At 46.9% G+C, this 8,482-nt stretch overlaps 1 protein-coding gene across 1 annotated transcript in view; it reads left to right on the top strand.

Annotated features, from left to right (window-relative positions):
• The window catches only part of LOC102763531 (cadherin-1), a 79,399-nt gene that overhangs the window by 55,174 nt on the left and 15,743 nt on the right, over positions 1-8,482 (top strand). The gene's annotated exons all lie outside the window — the stretch shown is intronic.

The following is an 8,482-nucleotide window of genomic DNA, read 5'->3' as shown; positions in this document are numbered from 1 at the left end:
AGGACTTTCATTTCACTAGAATGTCACCCCCAGGAGGTCAGGGGTCAGTACCTGCAACCCTGCTGTGTTCACACAGGGGTCTTCAGTACTAGAATAGGACCCCCGCCCCTTGAATGTCCTCCTGGTTGTCACAAGGCTCCCTCCGTCCCTCATTAGCATGCCGCCAGAAGCTGGGACATAGTATTGTAATTATTATTACTTTTAAATCCTCAGGCGGACATGTTTTTCATAGAGTTTAGACAGAGAGGAAGGGAGAGGGTGAGAGAGAGAGAAACATCGATTGTTGTCTCCCCTACACACTCCAACCAAAGATGGGACCCGAAACTTGGGTATGTGTGTTGACTGTGAATTGAACCTGGGACCCTTGAGTGCACAGAACAACGCTCTCACCCAACTGAGCCACACCAACCGGGGCCTAAAGTAAACTGTCCCCTCCACTCCAGCTGCTGCATAAAACTTTGGAACCCCCTCACATGCTTCTTTTTCTCTATTAACACTTTTCATTCCTGACACTTGTTGGTTTGTTAATCGTCTCATCCCCACTGGCAGGGCCATTGCTTTGTTTTGCTGTATGTCCCAGGCCTTAGGATGATGCCAGGCACAGAGTAAGGGCTCAGGCAATATTTTGTTGAAGACACAGTCCTTGATGCAACCCCTTAAAGGAGGTGAGGAGAACGGGGAAACTGACGCTCAAGAGAGGTCAACATAACTTGCTGACAGCAGCACATAAAAAGCACAGCTGGGACTTGAACCCAAATTGGTTTGACCTGCATTTACACAGATGTAAAACTATGCACGTGTTTGCGCCGGCGTTTAACCGCTTCCACAAGTGCCATTTATGGCATTTTTTACTGGGCTGATTCTGATCAGCATCACCGTGTTTGCTGTTCAAGAACGGAAACAGCATGAGCCTGAGCAGACCTGACTGGGGAGCAAAAACACACTGTCCCAGTGACCCGTCGGGGAGAACGAGGGTGATGGGTCACCCCTTTGTCCTTGTGGGCGCCCCTTCCCAGGGGACTGGGCTAATTTTTCCTTCACCTGTGACCTCACTGCTCACTGTTTTCTCTCTGCACTGACACCCTGCCCTGCCCTCCACCTCAGTCTGTTTTGATGGAAACAGAAGCGAAGGGGGCTTTGCTCCTTGCTTCCTACGCAGGCAGCGTTCATTGTTGACATCTGTTATTTGGGTGCAAGTGAAGACAGAGATCACTTCATTAAAATGTGTTCTGGGCAAAGACATGTTGGGGGGCTGGGAGAAAGACCTCACTGAGCTTCATGAGAGTAAACTTCCCATCTCTGGGGTCCCCTGTCAACAAGGGAGATCTGAGCAGGTATGGGTACCCCCGGCAACGACACCCCTAGAGCCCATCACCCGGGCTTTGTGGACACACAACTCGAGTTATGCTTGTGCAACGTGCTGGTCCAAGCTGCTTATCTCTCCCAGAAAAATGTTTAGGGTTTAAGGCTAGCTCATGAGAGGAATTCTGATTTATTTTAGCTAATGTAACATGGTGACTTAAAGGAGGACATTCTACCGAAACCGGTTTGGCTCAGTGGATAGAGCGTCGGCCTGCAGACTGAAAGGTCCCAGGTTCGAATCCGGTCAAGGGCATGTACCTGGGTTGCGGGCACTTCCCCAGTGGGGGATGTGCAGGAGGCAGCTGATCGATGTTTCTCTCTCATCGATGTTTCTGACTCTCTATCTCTCTCCCTTCCTCTCTGTAAAAAATCAATAAAATATATTTTTTGTTAAAAAGGAGGACATTCTTTTTTTTAAAAAAATTTTTTTCTTAATGATTTCAGAGAGGAAGGAAGTGGGAGAGAGAGATAGAGACGTCAGTGATGAGAGGGTATCATTGATTGGCTGCCTCCTGCAAGACCTGGAATTGAACTGTGCCCTCTTGGTTTATAGGTCAGTGCTCAACTACTGAGTCATACCGGCTGACCTTCAAAACTTTACACGTGGCTTCTGACTGTCACTGTCCTGACTTAACGTTTTCTGAGGCTTGGAACTGGGTTTCTAAGGCACAGCAGCCTTCGTTCAAGGAGAGAGAGCGAGTGTGTGTAGGGGGAAGATGGAGGCTGGAAACTTCGCTGTTACATTCCAGCTACTCTCCACCTGTCCTATTCTTCTGTGTGAACTAACCTCCGGGGCCCATTCAAGTAGTCATTATTTTGCAAAATGGCTCATCAATACTAAGAGGCTGCCTGTGGTTAAGTCCCGATAGTGGCGGCGGACCACAGGCTCTGCCACTTGATGGCCGTGTGGCCTGGCCAGGTCTCCTCAGTGACACTTCTCAGAGCCTCAGTTTCCTCATTTATAAGCAGGACCGCCCAGGCCACCTGTGTCTAGGAAGGCTGTCGGCCGGCATTGTGTTCATAGTTCTCAGGAGCAAACGGACACATAATGTGAGACTCATTGGGGCTAAGAGGGTAGTCTTCATGGTGCAACTTGACTCCTTGGCATCACCGAGAGTGGACAAGCTGGAGGCTTTCCCTCCCACTTTTTAAACATAAAAACGACATTTTCTGCTGGGCATGAGTGTTCAGTGAACCCATACAGGTTAGTAATTTCATGGACGCCATCAAATGAAAATGATCCAGAATCACTCAGAGCCATCAAAGAAAATGGAACCTATAAAGGAATTGTATAGGCAGTGGTAGCTATGGAGAATTGTGGCTTAGTGGTTGGAGTTTGAAACACCGTTCCTAACCAGCAAAAACAAACTCTTGCCTAGCTAAGTGATCTGCGTCTGTCTTCCCAGGATTCCTTTCATTCATCAGGTTAAACGTCTTGTCTTTTTAAAAAATATATCTTGCCCTGGCTGGTTTGGCTCAGTGGATAGAGTGTCGGTCTGTGGACTGAAGGGTCCCAGGTTCGATTCCGGTCAAGGGCACATGCCTGAGTTGCAGGCTGGATCCCCAGTAAGGGGCGTGCGGGAGGCAGCTGATCAATGATTCTCTCTCATCATTGATGTTTCTATCCCTCTGTCCCCTCTCTCCCTTCCTCTCTGAAATCAATAAAAATATATTTTAAAAAGATAAAATAAAAAGTATATCTTTATTGATTTCAGAGAGGAAGGGAGAGGGAGGAAGAGAGATAGAAACATCAATGATGAGAGAGAATCATTGATTGGCTGCCTCCTGTTCGATTGAGCACGGCATATACCCTGACAGGGAATTGAACCGTGACCTCCTGGTTTATAGGTCAACACCCAACCACTGAGCCACCGTGGCTGGGCTAAACTTCTTGTCTTTTATCTTCTCTATTTAAGTTAGAAACCGAAGCCTTCGGTTTGGGGGTATACAATGGCCGTGTGACCCCCAGGAGCCTTAGAGGCTCTCTGATCTAGCCCTCGAGTTGTGTGTGTGACTTTCTCTTCCTGAGGCTGAGCGCCCAAGTTCAAATGATCCTTGAATGAAAGCTAAATGCCCTCTTCTTTGGTGTTAGCTGTGGCAAATGCGTTCTGATGGGAGGGAAACAATCCATAATGCACGCCTTTGTGTGTGGTGTGGGGAAGACACTGCTTTCAAATAGTTGCTTCTAAGCGACTGGGGCATCCCAGTCTTGAATTATAGTTACCAAAAAAACTCAACTACAGTTAGCTGGCTTTGACAGCAGGCCCCTGTCCTTGAATCTCAACATCTCCTGAAGATATGTAAATGCTTTTCAGACCATCTTGTTCCTACCCACTCACATTCCAGCTACGGGGCTGGGCGGGGGCGGGGGAAGAATCCTCGATGCTGGCCTGCTCTGTGGCAGGATGGCAGTTGTAAGCGGAGAATGCTGCTGAGCGCCCAGAGGCTGCCCCAGCGCTGGTCATGGGTTGAATGTGCACTGGAACTTCACTCATCTCTTCCAGGGCCTTCTGGTGAAAGCTGCTACTTCCGCCAGATGAGCTAGAGAATGAGACTCTTGCAGGATGAATAACACACAAAATCACAAGGTGTTGAAGTCATTTTGTCCGGCTGGCATGGCTCAGGGGTTGAGCGTTGATCTATGAACCCCAGGGGATCACACCTTGATTCCCAGTCAGAGCATATGCCCGGGTTGTGAGCTCGATTCCAATGTGGGGTGTGCAGGAGGCAGCTGATCAATGATTCCGTCTCATCATTGATATTTCTACCTCTCTCTTCCTCTGAAATCAATACAAATCAAGAAAAGTCACTTTTATTTTTGTTGTTTTAAAAAGTAATTCATTGTAGTTGTGACATGCAATCCTATATAATAAAAGCCTAATATGCTAAGTGTCCAACCGTTTGACCAGTTGCTATGATGTGCATTGACCACCAGGGGGCAGATGCTCCAACCAGTAGGTTAGCTTGCTGCTGGGGGGGTCCAGCTGATCAGGACTGGGCAAGATGGGCTGGACACGCCCTGGAGCCCTCCTGCAGTCCCTCCCAGCCCCAATTGTGTACTGGTGGGATCCCTTGGCCGACTCTCCAACGTCCCTTGAGGGGTCCTGGATGGCGAGAGGGCGCAGGTCAGGCCGAGGGACCTCACCGGTGCACAAATCCAGGCACCGGGCCTCTAATATAATATAAAGATGTACAAGGAAAATATGTTTAACGAAAAGAAAACTGCCTCCTACCCCTCCTGCTACCACACTTCTAGTCTTCCCCCTACCTGTCTCCACCCAGATTATTGTTAACCACCTGGTGTATAGAATTCCATACTGACCTGGAATGTCTTTTTCTTAAATATTCCTATTGTGGTTAGGGCAGTGGTGGCGAACCTATGACACGCGAACTCATTTTTTTGGTTGAGTTTTCTTTGTTAAATGGCATTTAAATATATAAAATAAATATCAAAAATATAAGCCTTTGTTTTACTATGGTTGCAAATATCAAAAAATTTCTATATGTGACACGGCACCAGAGTTAAGTTAGGGTTTTTCAAAATGCTGACACGCCGAGCTCAAAAGGTTCGCCATCACTGGGTAAGGGTCATGAACTTCCAGGCTGTCTGGGTTCCAATCCTACCTCTACTACTTAACTAGCTGCCTCAATTTTCCCATCTTGAAAAGGCAACATTGATAGTGCCAACCTCGTAGAGTTCTGGGATAAATATTAGGAAAGTGCTTAGAATAGAGCTGGACACAATGTTTTATACATGTTAGAAATATTTAAAAGTTGCCTGGCTGGTGTGGCTCAGTGGTTGAGCATTGACTTATGAGCCAGGGATCACAGTTTGATTCCTGGTCAGGGCACAGGCCTAGGTTGCAGACTCGATCCCCAGTAGGGGGCATGCAGGAGGCAGCCAAGCAATGATTCTCTCTAATCATTGATGTCTCTATCTCTCTCCTTTCCTCTCTGAAATCAATCAAAATATATTAAAAATGTTTAAAACTTGCTTAAATGTAGTAGAATTGGTTAGTTGAGGTTGTAGTTTTTGATGGTGATCATAACGTTATGGTGGTGAAAAGATTTTCCCATTAAATTGGGTTCTTGGCTCTTGTCACTGGGACTTGGTTTTTAGACCAACTAACCAAATGACCGGTTTAAGAAAGGAGGAGGAGACCCTGACTTAAAAGAATAGTTAGTTCCTTGCTGGCTGTATTTCTGTTTAACTTCTTTATTGTCAAAATGTTCACTTCTGTCCAATTCCCATGTACTCATCCTCTCGTTCCAACAGTTTGCCATTGTTCTCTCCCACATGCTGGCCTTACCGCTTACTGTGGCCCTGGCCAGGTCTGAAGTAAGCTTCCCAGAGCCTCCCCAGATCTGGAGATCCCCCTGGTCTGTCCTATAATTTCTGGCTTATCAGCCTAGAGGATCAGGTTGCCAGGAAAGGTAATGACCCTTAATGAGCACCTAGAAATTCAGGTTGGGGCTGCCTGGTGGCCACACTTCTGCTGTCACTTCCCTAAGGGTGAGACTGCGTCACCATTAAGATGAGACGCCCCAAAGCAGGTTAAACGCCTTGCATCAAGTTATGTGCAAAGCCGTTTTCATTTTTTCAGGCCGCCACCCTTGGCAAGTCCAATCATGCTTGTCCCAACTTTCGCTACCCAGACTGGAGCTGGCTGGCTGAAGGAATGCAGTGTGATAAACCAAGGCAGTCTTGTTCCCTGGTGATGTGACAAGCCCCCACACAGTCCAGTTGCCCCAGTATTTCTGTTGGAGGGAACTGGGGGAAGGGTTATTTGAAAAATATCTTGTTTTGCTAGTTTAAAAAGGAATTTCTGTTTTAGACTTACAGGAAGGTGTCTGCCCATCCTTAGAAAGACTTTGCATTTTTGCCCTTCCTGGTGTTGCTCAGTTGGTTGGGCGTTAGTCCGTGCACCAAAAGGTTGCTGGTTCGATCCCCAGGCTGTGGGCTTAATCCCTGGCAGGAGGTGTGCAGGCGGCAGCCAATTGGTGTTTTCCTCTCACATCCATGTTTCTCTCCTTCTTCCTTCCCTTTTCTCTAAAAATCAGTAAAATATCTTTAAAAAAAACGATTTAAAAAAAAAAGACTTTTCGCCCTGACTGGTTTGGCTTAGCGGATAGAGCATAGGCCTGCGGACTCAAGGGTCCCAGGTTCGATTCCAGTCAAGGGCATGTACCTTGGTTGCGGGCACATCCCCATTAGGGGGCGTGCAAGAGGCAGCTGATCGATGTTTCTAACTCTCTATCCCCCTCCCCTCCTCTCTGTAAAAATCAATAAAATATGTTTAAAAAAAAAAAAGACTTTGTTTTTCTTCTTGGCTTCTGTTGTTATTTTAGGGTTCATCTGTCCAAGTATTTAGCAAATACTTGTCTTCTAGCTTGTATGCAAAGAAATACAAATCTCCTTTGACTTGCATTGTCCTTTTGCTTTCAAAATGTGATTCACATCCGCTGGCATGGCTCATCTTCACAAAACCCTGAAGAGGTAGGCTTGGTCAGTGGTGGTATTCCTCGTGTTCCAGTGGGAAAAACCGAGGCGCAGGGAGGGTGAGCATTTTGTTTGCTGAGGCCACTCACTCCGCAAGAACATGGCAGAACTTGGGTTTATAATCCAGCCAAGAATCAGACCAGCCCTTTCTTCATGTCGCCATCCCCCCTCTGCCCTTCCTGTCATTTATTGCAGCCTTATTTGCCAGGTAGTAGACTCCCAACTACTGCAGAGGTTGGCCTCAGATTTCTGTCGTCCCTGGATTCTAGCTATGGGGCAAAATCATCCTTTAAAAATAGCTAAGGCCCCAAGCAAAACGTTCTCTCCAGGGTGAGGGAGTGCCAACCATGAGACATCAAGCGGAGGGGTAGTCCCAGCTCCACTGTGAAGTAGTCATAGGATGTCAGGTAAATTTCTTAACCTCTCTGAGTCTCACTTTCTTCATCTTCAGAATGGGGGGTAGGGGGGCAGGTATCGTGGTACTTACCCTCCCACCCCCAAACATGGTTTTACTTTCTCCGGCAAGGGTGGGGCTGTTGGCTTCAAAAACATTTGCAAGGGTGGCCCCTTGGTGGAAGAAGTGAAAACTGCAGCTCAGGCGTCACGGTGGCTTTAGGGCTTTCTGGCAGAGACCTGGTCCTCATGAATGGAGAGGTGTCTAGTTGTGTAAAATGGGCACAAACGCAGGAATTTAATAAAAGGTCACTTAGACACAATAGAAATTCCAGTGGAGGAATGAGGGGCAATTATCTGAAGGGGAGGAAAACAGGCCAGCTTGAGTTTCCCAGAACGAACTGTTTGAACTGTTTTATCTACCGTTCCCTCTGCCTGGAAGGCTCTTGAGCCGTGTTTTCTGCAAGAACTCTTTGTTTGGGGCCTTAGCTATTTTTAAAGGATGATTTTGCCCCGTAGCTAGAATCCAGGGATGATAGAAATCTGGTTCCTTTAGGCCTCAGCTCGGATGCCTCCGCCTCTGAGAGGTCTGCCCTCACCATCCAATATAAGTTGTGCTTTTCCCAAACCTCCCTGCCTGGCTGTCATTCTTGTAGCACCCTCTTTAATTCCTTTATAGCCACCGGCATTGATCACTATCTGCGATTTTTGGTTTTGGTATTTGTCCATCTCCTCCACAATTGATAAGCTCAATGAGAGCAGGTGTCTTGTCTGTCGTATTCACAGTTGGTGGGGACCTGATGAATGAGTCCCTTGCAACTCTGAGGTTTAGTGAGGTTTTCACCACAGCTCCTCCACTTTTGAGCATTAATACCTTCATAACTAAAGTTTTTAAATAATTTAAAAAAATTCTCACCTGAGGATATGTTTATTGATTTGAAAGGGAGAGAGAAACATTGATATGAGAGAAAAAACATCGATCGGTTGCCTCCCGGACATACCCTAACCGGCAATCTAACCTGAAACCTAGGTATGTATCTTGACTGGGAATTGAATCCACAACCCTTTTTGGTCTATGGGATGATGCTCCAGTCAATGGAGCCACCCAGCCAGGGCAACTACATTTTTAAAAAACGAGTTTTGTCTTTAAGCAGTTGGTCGTAAATTCCCTCACCCAAGTTGTCTTTTGCCTTTTGCATTGGACTTGCCTCCCTGGATGATCAGGTC

This window comes from Myotis davidii, unplaced genomic scaffold (genome assembly GCF_000327345.1).
Source record: "Myotis davidii unplaced genomic scaffold, ASM32734v1 scaffold243, whole genome shotgun sequence".
Lineage (NCBI taxonomy): Eukaryota > Metazoa > Chordata > Mammalia > Chiroptera > Vespertilionidae > Myotis > Myotis davidii.
This window is presented reverse-complemented; position numbering and strand designations above follow the sequence as displayed.